Source organism: Triturus cristatus, chromosome 2_1 (assembly GCF_964204655.1).
Source record: "Triturus cristatus chromosome 2_1, aTriCri1.1, whole genome shotgun sequence".
Lineage (NCBI taxonomy): Eukaryota > Metazoa > Chordata > Amphibia > Caudata > Salamandridae > Triturus > Triturus cristatus.
In genome coordinates, this window is record NC_140581.1 from 456690733 (window position 1) to 456705712 (window position 14980).

General features: G+C 43.4%; 1 protein-coding gene across 2 annotated transcripts in view; it reads left to right on the plus strand.

Annotated features, from left to right (window-relative positions):
• WDR41 (WD repeat domain 41) overlaps positions 1-14980 on the plus strand; it is a 550534-nt gene that overhangs the window by 118374 nt on the left and 417180 nt on the right. The window lies entirely within an intron of this gene.

A 14980-nucleotide genomic window follows, 5' to 3' on the forward strand; every position in this document is an offset into this window, starting at 1 on the left:
AGGAGGACGGAAAGGCTGAGTCCTTTGCTTGTGAGCTAAAGGAAATGTTTACCTAAATCACTGGACAGGAATGCATCGGCTGAAGAGCAAAATAGATAATTCGAAGGTGAAATACAACTTCTTGGCAGACAGGCGAAAACTAGCCGAGGCAGGCACCGTTAGCTGCACAGGGAGTAGGACAAAGTTCATGGATACAGATGCGAGCTCAAGCTGAAGCTGTCAGAGACAGAGAGCAGGGAAAGGCTTTGAGGACAGAATCGGGCCTACTCGCCTGAACTGTAAAAATGGAGTAACTTAGCCATATAAAGTCGGTGGCCTTTCATACTAAGGAATCGAATATCCAGCCCATTGATGGCGGATCTGACTAAGAACATGTTGACAGTAGACACACATATGTTTGCGTCTTAGAAACTGGAACTGGAGGGAACATACATGTACTTGTAACATGCATATAAAACCGTTGGGGTCCAAGATAGGGGACATAACTGATCAGGAAAATCCACATTTCCACATTCCCTCCTTGTCCCCTTCTTGCCCTTCACGAGACATCAATCTTCATCATTCCATTGATTTGCTCATGGAGCATCATTTCTTCTTCTTTCTTCTTCCGGGATCTTGAGCGAAAACCTTGATGTGGAATACACGATGTGGCACACAGACCACAAATCGCTGGTCCACATTGCAGGCATAGACAACAACTGAAGAGCATAAGAAGGCCAATATCTAGGAAGGATAGAACTCTCCATCCCCAGGCTGATATCACACTCCAAAACCACCCGGACCACGTCCAAGTGCCTGGATTCTCGTGTATCTGGCTTACAATCTTATGAAGGCGTGTTATAGCTTTATATACAGATGGCGAATTTTCTGGTATGAATATACAGCAGCTGGATCCGATGACCCTACAAGCTCCGCCCCTATCGGCCAGGATGACGTCAAGGACAAGACGATTCTGGAGAACAACAATTCTCATCACTGATTGTTCCTCTGTCAGATTGCCTAGGGCGGCTATAGTCTCGTTTACTACAGCTTCAAGAGTCTTGGTGAGTCTGCGTATCAGCTTACTATTTGATATAGTACCTATATAGGGAAAGATACCTTTATTGAAATCTACATACTTGTCCCATGTTGTCTCAGTATAATCGACAACTGGGAGATCTCTTCGCTCTCTATTGTGTACTAAATGAACATTTCGATAATAATCAGGGGGAGCTAGGAAAACAGGTGGCAAAAGGAATGCTATGTAACAGGTACCATCCCAATCTAGAGGCAGACGCATATATGCCGTCTGACCACATATGAAGTAGGAATGGCGAGAAGCTCTAAATGAAGATTTACCTTGATCACTATATTCTACTGTAGTAACGCATTGGCTATGGCCCATGTGTTTGGAACCAACTTTTCTAACACATAATTCACCCTTAACTGGAAATACTGACATAGTGGGTAGAATTAGTTCAACTTCGGATTTGACATTCAAAATCATTAGATTAGGTGTAAAATTACCTAATTTATACACTTCATTTTCTAGATCAGTTCCTGTTCTACTGAGGTGACCCTCCTTATTAGGGTGACAGACTTTGAATAAAACTAGATTCAGATTTCCCCATATCCAATGTTGTTGATAAACTGCTGTGTCTGGGTCTATGGAATTTAATAAACTAAACCATGCTCCACAGGAGCCATTGCGTGTAAATGGATGTGGAAAGAAAGGCAGAACTCCTTTGTTATTCTGATAGGGAGGGAGTCGGCCACACACCCAACAATTGGTCGCATTACTAGTCTGATGGGAATGATGTAACATACTAATGAATGTGTTATTGCGCAGCGCAAGTCTATAAGATAATTCATGTGGCGGTAGGTCACTAAAAGAATGTTCATCAGTTATATTGAAAACACGTTTAGAAACAGGATGATATATGTGCAAAATCATACTCGTAATAATTACTAAAATACTCAATAAAAACAAAATTAATAATGTCACAATACAGTGGTTACGCAGTAATTTACAATAAGCATGTCGTTTCATTATGATTCTGGACTCTACATGATTCAGACCTAAAGGGTACATGTCGGGACAGATTCAACCGCTTCACCTTGGAGAGGACTTAAACAATCAAATCGTCCGACAGTTTAGATCTGGACCTGAGTTTCTGTTTATAGAGTTCGGTGCTACTGGCCTCAGCCAAAGGTAGCTTTGAGTCAATGGGGGAAGACACACGGGAAGTACTGTTTGTGTCAGGAGGAAGTCCATGAAATTTTTTTATATGGGTGGAATGCACCCATCCTTTCCGTCCTTCGATCTTCACAGCTGTTCTGGTCGTCAGCAGGACCTGCTTAGGCAACTTCCACCTAGGATCCAATTGGCTTTTCCTATCAAAATTCCGAACCAGGACAAAGTCCCCGGGGACCACGTCATGGGGTTTCGCCTCAGTGTTGTCGGGAAAGGCTGCAGCTACCTGTGAACGAGAAGATTGTAGTGCAGACATCAAGGAAGCCAGGTAATCTGTCAGCATATTACAGTCAACATCAGTTATTTTACGTGGTATAGGCGTCCCCCACATATTCGGCGGTCTACCAAAGATCACCTCATACGGGGATAGCCCTGTTCTAGAGTGTGCTACCATTCTCATGTAAAAGAGTGCAACTGGTAATGCTACTATCCAGTCGACACCTTTCTCTCTACATATTTTGGACAGTCTGATTTTCAGTGTCTGGTTATGTCTTTCTACGAGACCTGCTGCTTCGGGGTGTCGGACACAGTGGAATTTCCACTGATATCCCAACAAGAGTGAGACATGTTTCATTAATTCGGATGAGAAAGGCTGACCGTTATCTGAATATACAACACGTGGTAAACCGTACCGTGGGAAGAATTCCCGAACTAGCTGCTTGGCAGTAGTCGAGGCAGTGTAATCTGATACGGGATACGCCTCTGTCCAACGGGAGAGAGCGCAGACAACTACGAGGACATATTTGAATCCTCGACAACGTTCCATCTGAATATAATCCATCTGGAGGACTTCAAAAGGATGGTCAGGAGGCTGAAATCCACCCTGCTCTACGGGAACACTCTTTCCTGGATTAAACTGACAACATATCATACAGGTACGAACTTTTTGTTTAGCTGCTGCTCGTAAATGTTTGTTGAACCAAATGTGCTGAATGCTGTCTAGCATAGCCTTCTCTCCTAAATGTGCTGGACTGTGAACTGTAGCTATAATGGCTTGAACCATGGAATCGGGGAGAAACCATACAGATTTCTCCTTCGTCATCCATCCTTGATCTGTCTGGATCCCTCCTAGTTCAGTCCATTTCTTTATTTCTTCTGCTGTGGCATGTGTCTGTATGTCAATTACGTCAAGTGTGGGATCCTTAATTGTCATACACTGTGTTGGTGTCTGAACTATTGGCTTTGTCATGTCTAATGTGCGATTCTGAGCAGTCTGTTTAGCTGTTCTGTCAGCTAAATCATTGCCTTGAGAAATGGTATCAGTAACCTTCGTGTGTGCTTTGCATTTCATAATCGATATTGCAGTCGGTAAATGTATTGCGTCTAACAAGGCATGAATGAGGGGTCCGTGCTGAATGTGGGCACCATGGGAAGTAAAATAACCTCTCTCTCGCCACAGCACGCCGAAGTCGTGTACAACTCCGAATGCATAACGTGAGTCAGTGTATACATTAACTTTCTTATTTGTGGCTTGAATACAGGCTTGTGTTAGAGCAATAAGTTCTGCTGCTTGGGCTGACAGAGTATCTATACAATGTGTCTCAATAACTTCAGTGTCTGTTGTGACTGCATACGCGGCCACTAAATCTCCTTTACTTGTTCTCATGCATGATCCGTCTACATACAACGTCAGGTCTGGATCTAACAATGGAACGTCTGTCAAGTCTTGTCTAGGTTTCGTCTTTATTTCAATGATTTCAACACAATCATGAGCTAGTGGGTCTGTTCCAATTACAGGTAATAGTGTAGCAGGATTCAATGTATTACACCGTCGGATCTCTATGTGTGGTTGAAACAATGTCAGTTCGTAACCAGTAAGTCTTGCTATGGTCAAGTGTTGCGTTTGTGTTCGGTTCACAAGAACCTCTACTGCATGTGGTACTTGAACTGTCAATGGGTGTCCTAATACTATGGCATCGCTTTGTCTGATTGCTAAAGCTGTCGCTGCCACTGATTTCAGGCATGCAGGCAAAGCCTGAGCTACGGGATCTAATGTACTGGAAAAATAAGCACATGGCTTGCGTGATCCTGCTTGATCCTGAGTGAGTACTGATAAGGCAGTACCTTCGCGTTCTGTAACAAAGAGTGTAAAATGTTTGCTATAACATGGTGTTGCTAAAACAGGTGCTTGACATAAAGCTTCCTTTAAGCTTTCAAAAGCTTGTGTATGTTCCTGAGTCCAAGGGAGAACAGTCGATGTGGCTGCCTCCTGTGTGGTTAACTGAATGAGTGGTTTTGCTAGAAATGCGTACTGAGGGATCCACTGCCTACAATATGAAGTGAGGCCTATGAAAGCCCGCACCTCCTTTTGTGTCTGGGGTATTGACATGTTAGCAATTAACTGGATGCGATCTGGTGTAAGCTGCCTTCCCTCCTTGGACAGCGAGTGACCAAGATAAATAACTCGCTGAACACAGAATTGCAGCTTAGAAGGGGACACCTTGTGCCCCTTGTCGGCTAGGAAATGTAAAACTGTCAGAGAAGCTTTTTCACATTCTGGCTCGCTTCTCGCGGTGATCAGCAGATCATCGACATATTGAAGCAGTGCAGTATTGACTGGCATGTGGATACTGTCAAGTTCTCGTTTCAGTGCTTGGCTGTAGATGCTGGGGCTTTCTGTAAATCCTTGGGGAGCGCGTGAGAATTTAAAGCTGCGCCCATTTAAACTGAATCCGAACAAGTATTGGCTTTCCGGATCTATTGGGACGCTGAAAAAGGCATTCTTGAGATCAATTACAGTAAAGAATGTTGCTTCGGAATCAATTGCTGTCAACAATGATGATATATCAGGGACCACAGGGAATTGTGGTACAATACACTTGTTTAGTTCACGCAAATCAATAACCAATCGGTACACTGGGGGAGCAGTAGGATCAGTTCGTTTAAGAATCGGAATTATCGGTGAATTACATACATTGGAGTCTGTTTCTACAACTACTCCCTGGGCAATTAGCTCATCAATGATTTTCAACAAAGCCACTACAGCATCATGCGGTAACTTGTATTGTCGCATTCGTGGTAATACCACTCCTGCTTTCAATGTAACTCGATAGGGTGTAATGTTCATGCAGCCAACATCCGTAGGGCCTTGTGCCCATAGATGTACTGGTAAAATCTGTAGTCGGGGATCCATGTCTCTAGACACATAGTGACCTTTAAAATCACGCAAAAACAACCTTACTCCTTCCGGAGAACAACATATTATGGCTCCTAGTGCTTTCAGAGTTTTAATTCCTAACAAATTTTCTGGGCATGATTTAGTAAGCAATAAATCTGTAGTTCGTGTCAAAGGTCCTATCGTAAGTGGTAGAGGCTGTGATACTTCATTAACAATAGGTTTTCCTGAAAAACCAAGGGAAACATTTTTAGAGCCTGAGAGGGGTGCCCCTGGAACTTCACTACGTTTTATAGTTGTTCGACTTGCCCCTGTATCGAGTAAGAATTTTCTATCTTGACCTAATAATTCACTATGTACATAAGGTCCTTCTTGATCTACCGGAATCTCGATAAGCGGTAAGTCAACTTCCCTCTCTAGGCTGGTTCATGCGTAACGCTGATACTCAGGGTATTCATACTGTGCAGTCTGATACATTTGTTGTGTTGTGGTTTGTGTGGCAGTAGTAGGCAACGGTGGTGCAGCTGGCACAAACTGTATGGGTTGCTGTGAGGCTGGCATGGACTGTTGCTGAACTGGCACGGACTGTCCATGCTGCATAGCTCCTTTTTCATTCTGATCTTGTCTAACTAATCGTGGTCTCTCTTTTGCAATACCTGTAGCTATATTTCGTTTCAGGACTTGACAATCATGTACATAATGGCCTAGTTGTTTACAGTAATTGCAGGTTCCCTTTACAGGAACTGCAGAATCACCAGAATGTGTCACACCCTTTTTGTGACCATCTGCTGGTACTGTCTGAGAAACTAGCATTTTCATTTTTGTATCCTTCATGCGTTTATGCTCGTGTTCTTGTTCATCCCTAATTCTATTGTGATGATACTGTAACATTTGTAGCATTTGCGACGGAGTGTTACTTTGCCAGGTACTCTCGAATTTCAATATTCTATTCTTCACTGGAGGCAATGCATTTTCCACTAATTTTGTCACAAATAGATGTGGATATGAGTCACTACTTGCTTTTATACCACTATTTATACCAAAACATTTTTCAAATCGAGCATAATAATCACTTGTGTCTTCATCTTGCTTTTGTTTACAGGCTGTGATTGCACCCCAATCTTCCTTCTTTGTAGTTAATAAACGTGGCAGTACCTGTACTAGTAAACCTGGTAATAGTTTAACTTTATCCCCGAGCCCTGAACCTGCGGCTCGGCCCCTTTCTTCCTCTGCTAATGCTGTCCAGTCTATCTTTTGGTCTCCCACTTCCCACTCTTTTTCTTTCAGTTTTTCATATATGCCAGCAGGCAAAAGCACTTTTAAAATCGTCATAATATCAGGAAAGGTGTACTCTCCCATCAGTAACATGTCTTTAATTTCTCGGTGGAAACCCGCTGGGTCTTTGTCATGACTGGGCACTACTTTTTTCATTTCTAATAATTCCATTTTTGATATGGGTGTGTAAACAAATACACGGTGAAACTCATTGTCTTCGCCTTTTATTGGGTGCACTTCTCGTAGAGGATTTTGTCTATCCATGTAGTACGGTGCTCTTTCTCTGGGGGGCAGGGAGAGAGAATCTGGATTTACAAAAAGGACGTACTGCTTACGTGACACTAATATCTCTTTAATTAGCTTGTTACTAGAACCTCTCCATCTGTACGTAAGTAGTTCCGTTAATATATCAGGTAAAGGACCAGGGTCAGCATGTTGGCTCTTATATAATATGAGGAGTTGCTGAATCATATAGATTCCAGCTAAACGTTGTTCATCTGTACTGAGGTTGAGAAACGTGTGTGCTACGGTCTCATCACCGTATTTTTCAGGACTAACAATCCAGTGAACGGCTGATCTGGCTAATTCTTGCTCATCCATGGAATCGAGGAGGTGGTAACCCCTTCGTTCTCGTAGTATTTTATCTGCGGCTTGAAACGAATGTTCAGGAGACTTCAGATTTATTACAGGCGTTGGATACGTTCTGCTATTATTTGGACATACAGAGTGTATTGGATCAGAAAAACATCTAGTATTTTCACAAGATCTTCCTCTGCCTACATAGGCTATGGTCTCTGACTGTCTTGCAGAGTCCCCTGATTCGGACACTTCATCTTGCTCAAACTCGTCTGTTCCCAATCTCTCTTCATGAATACGCTCTATTTCTTTACGTATTTTTCGGCACATGGCTATTATACAATTTTGCTTATCGTGTCTCCCTTCTGATATATTCTGACTCCATCTTGTAAGAATAAGCATTGCATTCCGGTCTACCCCCGGACGATCTTGATTTCTGATCACACAGTTTATGAGGAAACGTAACAGTTCCCCTTGTATCTCTACTTTCTGGAATTCCATAGCTCTGTTAATACATCCTGGATCTCGTCCTGTTTGAACAAAGTGATATATGTTATCTAGATGCGTAGCCATCCCTGGTAACCTTGCTAAATACTCTGCGGCTCGTCTGATACGTAATGATGCCAGGACCATTTCGTCCTCTTTACCAACCACCGGGTCATATCTACAATTTACAAGAAGTTCCTTAAGCGTACGTTCATTTACGAACTTAGGTGTACGTGAATGTGCTGACTCTTGAAAAACAAGTTTATTTATTCTAGGTGGTGTAAAAATACTGCTAGCACCTCCCGTGGCCCCATCTGGGGCGTCGGGTGTGAAAGGGTTCGTCGAACGTGATACAGCAACTATGGGTGTCGATACCCCTGTAGAGTCGACTGCGGAGACAGATGCGGAAACAGATGTGCTTGCCGGAGCTTGCATCGGGACTTGCTGTTGCACGGGGACAGATACCTGATCCTGACGTTGAATCCCTCCGCCAGACGGTCTATGTGGTGTGGCGTTAGCATACTCGGGGGCTGCATCGTCTAGATATGAGGAAAGAAAAACATCCTCTGCGGTTCTGGGATGCCCCTTTGGATGTACCTTAATTGGAAATAATGGGGGTGGTAAGTCTTTTGGCACCTCCGTAACAGCCTTAGGTAGTCCTTCGGCTAGAAGGGGATACATACCATTCATAAGAGCATTTCTTTGTCTATTTACTTGTTCTGATTTCACTCGGATACCTTCCTCAATTAATAGATTTTCTTGAATTTTATTTGAACTCTCTTTACTCCTCTCTTCTTGTCTACGTGCTTTTTCTGTTCGTCTATGAGATTCTTTACGCCATAACTCAACAGCGTCTTTCTGTGACTGTCTGACCTTTCTTTTCCATAACTCTTCCTCCACTTTCATGATGCACTCTGCATCCCAGGTTCCCGCTATGGGCCACCTTTGACTTTCCGGTAATCCTTTGGTATAATCTACCCATAGATCAAGAAACAATATGGCATCTAAGCCATGTTTATGGTACATGAAATGTCCTGGAGTGTCTCTAGGAGGAATAGGAACTGCTTCTTCAAGCACCCCTTTTCTGGTAGTAATCTGTCTTAACTTCGAGAAGAGCGGCATATTGACAACTGACCTGATACTTACTCTTGAACTTACTTAATACGAGAAACACAATAATGAACAGTGAACAATGAACAGTCATTCATACCACAATATGCAAGACATTTTCTGAATACTTTAAACATTAAACATTAAACATTATAACAATGATCGACAATGATGACAGTCTGCCTAACTAATCACCACGCTGAATTCTTGACAATAACTGAATACTTCGGAATACTTGATATACTGCTAAACAGTACATATACACTGCTAAACAGTGCAGACCGGATTTGTGTACCCAAATCCGTCTTGACCGGCACAACCTATGTGCGCGTCAACACGCCTCCTCGGCGATGGTACTCACCGAGTAGCTCCTTGAAACGGAAGGCCTCAGAGAATGGACAGGACTCGATAACTGCGGACATCGGACCCTCTGGACGTCGGAATTTCGGAAAACCTGGTGGGCCTCTGTATACCTCGGATCTTGCTCTCTCAGCTAGGCTCTGGTCGGGATACTTCGCACTTCTCACCGCCTCGTCTGGGTTGATCGCAGCCTCAGTCGCCCCCGCTTGACCGGAGGGAGCTTACAGGAAATCCTGCTGGTACGCGTTTATGGTCCGTCCAACTGTGGCAGGAGACCGGGCCTGCAACGCACCGCCGGCGCGTGAGATGAGAAAGTGTCCCTATTCGGGCGCCATTATGTGGTAAATAAAATAAATATTACCGGACTGAATTTCATGCGGAATCTTAAATTAAAGTAAATAGCTCAAAATAACAAGAGGCAGAATCCGTGGTATAAGAGGTTTCTAATGGGCTTTATTCCATTCAAAATGGCCGACTCGAGTCGCGGCCCTCAGGTTCCGTCACCACGAAGGTTCAGGAAGTGAAGTACAATAATTTATTAACAGACATGTATTTTTATAATAAGTACATTACAATGAAACGAATGTAGAAGGCGTAACATTTGATAAGAAAAATGACGTAGCAGTGACATAATCGAAACTAGGCGTAATAAGGAATAAAAGAAACATGATTGGTTAGAATTATCAGACATAGGTGGATCTATAAGATAATACTTGGCATAGATGCGCGCGCGGCAGCATGACGTGTAATTGACGTGTAACTAGGGGGTGAAGGGGACTTGACATTTAGCTCTACATGTGGAGACGAGAAGTCTGGGGTCAAGTCAACCTAATCCCAAATCATATCTAACATCCTATGTTTAAAGAACTATGTTATCCACAAGGAAGGACTCTCGGACAGAATCTATTCTATACTGACTGTGTGCGTTGTACAAGCGTCTAAGTGTCTATATGAGATGCGAGGGATAGAAAACTTTCCATGGCAACAGGGCTATGAATCACTTGCAGGAGGACGGAAAGGCTGAGTCCTTTGCTTGTGAGCTAAAGGAAATGTTTACCTAAATCACTGGACAGGAATGCATCGGCTGAAGAGCAAAATAGATAATTCGAAGGTGAAATACAACTTCTTGGCAGACAGGCGAAAACTAGCCGAGGCAGGCACCGTTAGCTGCACAGGGAGTAGGACAAAGTTCATGGATACAGATGCGAGCTCAAGCTGAAGCTGTCAGAGACAGAGAGCAGGGAAAGGCTTTGAGGACAGAATCGGGCCTACTCGCCTGAACTGTAAAAATGGAGTAACTTAGCCATATAAAGTCGGTGGCCTTTCATACTAAGGAATCGAATATCCAGCCCATTGATGGCGGATCTGACTAAGAACATGTTGACAGTAGACACACATATGTTTGCGTCTTAGAAACTGGAACTGGAGGGAACATACATGTACTTGTAACATGCATATAAAACCGTTGGGGTCCAAGATAGGGGACATAACTGATCAGGAAAATCCACATTTCCACAGTTCAGACCTGTGTTGTTTGTGTCCAGGCTTCACCGCTCTATTTACGTACAGGTCTCACAGAGCTGTTCTGTTGCTTCTGAACAGAGGCAGTTCTCTTCCTGTGCTGGTCTCACATTCCAGGTCATGCTTTGCTTAGCCTTTAATTGTTGTTTGTGTCTAACCTGACCTCACCTTGCCGATTATGTGCCAGTGTGATGGTGCTGCTAATGAGCAGCCCTGTTTTAACGCAGGCATCACAATGCTGTTCATGGGGTATGATGTCATTTTGACTACCAGAAAACATGCTACAAAATCCATTTATGTGGGTTGCTGGAACAAATTCACACAGTCAGAAGGCTAGGCTTGGATCCCTTGAAATCCTGCATTTCTGATGTTTTGTGTTGTGCTCGGTCTCTTGCACAGCAGTCGCTGACAGTGGCTGCAGGCTCATATTATCTGGCAGCCCTGCTGGCTTTCATGGATCCTCGCCCTGCTCTGCCATCATTATTTAAGTTGCCTTTCGTATAAGTTTGCTTTACGAGTTTCCTACCATTCCGTTCATTGTTCCTCAGTGGGATTTGAATCCTGTATTGACTTTCTTGATATCATCCCCTTTTTGAGCCAATGCTTAGTTGTCCTGTTCAACTTCTTACCTTGAAGTCTGTGTTATTGGTAACAATCAGTTCCGCTTATAGAATGAGGGAACTTCAGGCTCTCAGTTGTACCCCGTTCATAGTTTTACTCAGCAAGTTAGTCCTCTGCACCTGCCGCCTTCTTGCCGAAGGTTGTTTTGATCTATAATATGACCTGGCCTATCACCTTTCTATCCTTCTTCCTCATCCCAGCAAGGAGAGTGAGCGGTCACTTAAACTGCCCCCCAGGCATGCACACTCCTACTGCCCCGGGCAGGACATAGTGGCTGCCCAGCTAAAGAGCTTTGCTGGAGCCAAGAATGACAAGAAAGGCCACATGGACCATTTCACTCCCGCTCATCCTTTGTCTCAGTATCTGCCACACATTAGCCAAGAAGGATCCTCCCAAGGGCCCAAGGGCCCTCGTGCCCACTCCGCTGGGGGCATGGCCTGGTGGTGTCCCAGCAAAAGGATCTTCAATTCAGAGGCCTTCCGGGTGCTAATCACTGCCGAACGGCCCAGTGCTCATCTCTGCATACCTTTGCTAAATATGACATCTTCACAGCTGAAGCACTCAACGATGGATTCTTTGTCAGGACAGCGATGCATGATTTTCTTGGTCAGCCGGCATCACTCATTCTCACTTCCCTGTTGGTATTGCGTTGGGACTCATTCTTAAACTGAGGAATGTGCCGGAAAGTGTATCCATCAGAAGTGTAACTTTCCTCCCTTCAGTAGCGATATTTCTGACGAATGCATAATCTTCTTGCGGATTCCTCGCCTGTGCCTCTCCCTCCCGGATGATTCCCTGCCATTGCCATGTATAATAAGATTCCTTGGTATCTAAAAGTGTTATGTGCTGGTGTCGATGCTTTTTGGCTCCTCTCTGTACGCCTTGTAGAAATACGAAAAAAGTTACCGAGGTCCGAAACTTACGTCAGCGTGCAACCTGTTGCCTATTTAACACCTGTGTTGTAATGCCTGGTAAGTGAAGTTGCTGCTGAAACCACATGCCGCCACCCGCTGGCGCTGGAGGACTACTGCTCAGTAATCTCTGAGATCGATTTTCAGGCTCCTTAGTGTTATACTGACTTGTAGAACTGCGAGTGAAAGCAACGTGGTGGTGTCCAGGGCTCGAGTCAGGGGTCCACGCAGGTACACGACGTCCCCCCACTCTTTTCACAGGGTGGACGCCGTCCCCCCTGCCAAGAAGTTGGGCCTCTCGGAAATATGCTGAACTTGTCCCGGTGTAATTTTCAGATACCAGGACACTTTCAGCAGCACCTGCACGTTGCCTGCTTTCCATTCCCAGCAGCAACGTGCAGGCAGCGAGGGAGCCTTTTTTCACCTCCAGCAGGGCCGAAGTTAAGGGGCCATCTGGCCTCCTTTTGTTTGTATATGCTGACTGGGAGACCGCCTGGAACCTTATGCCACAGAGGGAACCAAAGGCACACAGCTTGCCTTCTCTTCACAGGTAATCAAGAGAGGCATGCTTTTGCCTTTGTTCTGTCCCTGTATATAAATGCAGACACTGTAAGACTGTCAGATGGGTTAGTCTGACCCAGTATTTACACAAATAATTTAAAAAGCACTATTTTATTTATTTTATAGCGCTACGTTTTGACGTCATGAGGTCATTTGCAAATTGTCTCACTTGTGTTTAAGATAGAAGTGAGAGTGACCCCTTTGACCAACCAGGGGAATAGGGTGCTACTTTAGGGTAGAGAGAAATTGCCCGTGGTGCAAAATAGTATAGAAATTAACTGAGTTGTTCTAATCAGAAGCACAAACATAAGCCCATGTGTTAGGATATGTCTGATTAATATAAGTCATACCACTATGCAATTTAAAAAGACATCATATTTTATTAAAAACCAGTTAAAAACACGTAATACAAAAACAGTTTTTGATCCTGTCAAGAATTGTGCCTATTGCCAATAAACAGATAAGTTCTGCTGAATCAAAGAGCACAACAAATACGTCTAACTTGGGTGTAGTTTTACAGACCCGGCAGTACACAATGACTGTGCCCATCGATTAACAAACTCATAAACCGGAAGTGGAGAGACAAGAATAGACAGTACAATTTGTCATTAAATAACACATCTGTTAATGAATCTCGACAGGGCTTTTCCTATACACAATATGTAGATACAGTGTCTGCCAGAAAAGCTGTTCCCACAGATTGTGTTGTAGTGTTGCGTCGACGCGTTTCGATGGTTTAATCTAATTGTCCATCTTTTTCAAGACAAAGATTGTCTCATCCTCTCAATTATTGTAGGCACTGAATGGTTGCCGTTGCGGTAAGCTCCTTATAGCATGTCTTGAGCTCTTCAAGTTCGAGGATTGTCTATTTATTCTTGTAATTTTATCAACAACATCTTGTTAAGCGGTATTGCTTTCTTTTATTTCAAAACACTGCTCCTACGTCTTATCAGTACGGGGCAGATTGTTCTTTCTGTGATACTCCTCCTTGCTTTATCTTTGGTGATTTTTGCCGTGTTTTACGAAGGAAGCCGCTTTGTTTGTTATTTCAATATTACCGAGTAAGATAAACACATATCGCTTCCTGGTTACAATGTTGGCCTCCTTGCTTTAACTCGCATTTACCGTCTCAACGATCTTAAATGACTGCCAATGGGTTCCTCTCGTCCTCCTGACTGCCAGGTCTGTAAAACTACACCCAAGTTAGACGTATTTGTTGTGCTCTTTGATTCAGCAGAACTTATCTGTTTATTGGCAATAGGCACAATTCTTGACAGGATCAAAAACTGTTTTTGTATTACGTGTTTTTAACTGTTTTTTAATAAAATATGATGTCTTTTTAAATTGCATAGTGGTATGACTTATATTAATCAGACATATCCTAACACATGGGCTTATGTTTGTGCTTCTGATTAGAACAACTCAGTTAATTTCTATACTATTTTGCACCACGGGCAATTTCTCTCTACCCTAAAGTAGCACCCTATTCCCCTGGTTGGTCAAAGGGGTCACTCTCACTTCTATCTTAAACACAAGTGAGACAATTTGCAAATGACCTCATGACGTCAAAACGTAGCGCTATAAAATAAATAAAATAGTGCTTTTTAAATTATTTGTGTAAATACTGGGTCAGACTAACCCATCTGACAGTCTTACAGTGTCTGCATTTATATACAGGGACAGAACAAAGGCAAAAGCATGCCTCTCTTGATTACCTGTGAAGAGAAGGCAAGCTGTGTGCCTTTGGTTCCCTCTGTGGCATAAGGTTCCAGGCGGCCTCCCAGTCAGCATATACAAACAAAAGGAGGCCTACCCCCCACCCTAAATTGTCTCACTTGGCCAGTCCCCCACTTCTTTTTATAGGACTTGTGCCCTGGTGGTGTCCCAGTAAAAGGATCTTCAATTCTAGCACTTGAATGGTAAAGCCCAGATTGATTAAAGGATCCTAGCGTTTATCTTAATTTCAAACGTTGGAATAATGAAATGTAAGCAGGTTATGGTAATTAAAAAATAAAAATAAACATGCTAAATTTAGATAGATATGCATATCTGGCGGCCTTTTAAAAAACATGACTGTATTTTGCTACCCATGACCGTTCCATCCTGATTGGAAGCTAACTATTGTAACAAGTAGAGTATTTTGTTCTACCTTTCATCATTTACTTCCTGACTGGAGCTGGAAGCATGAATATGTGCTGTAAGGGAGGGTGT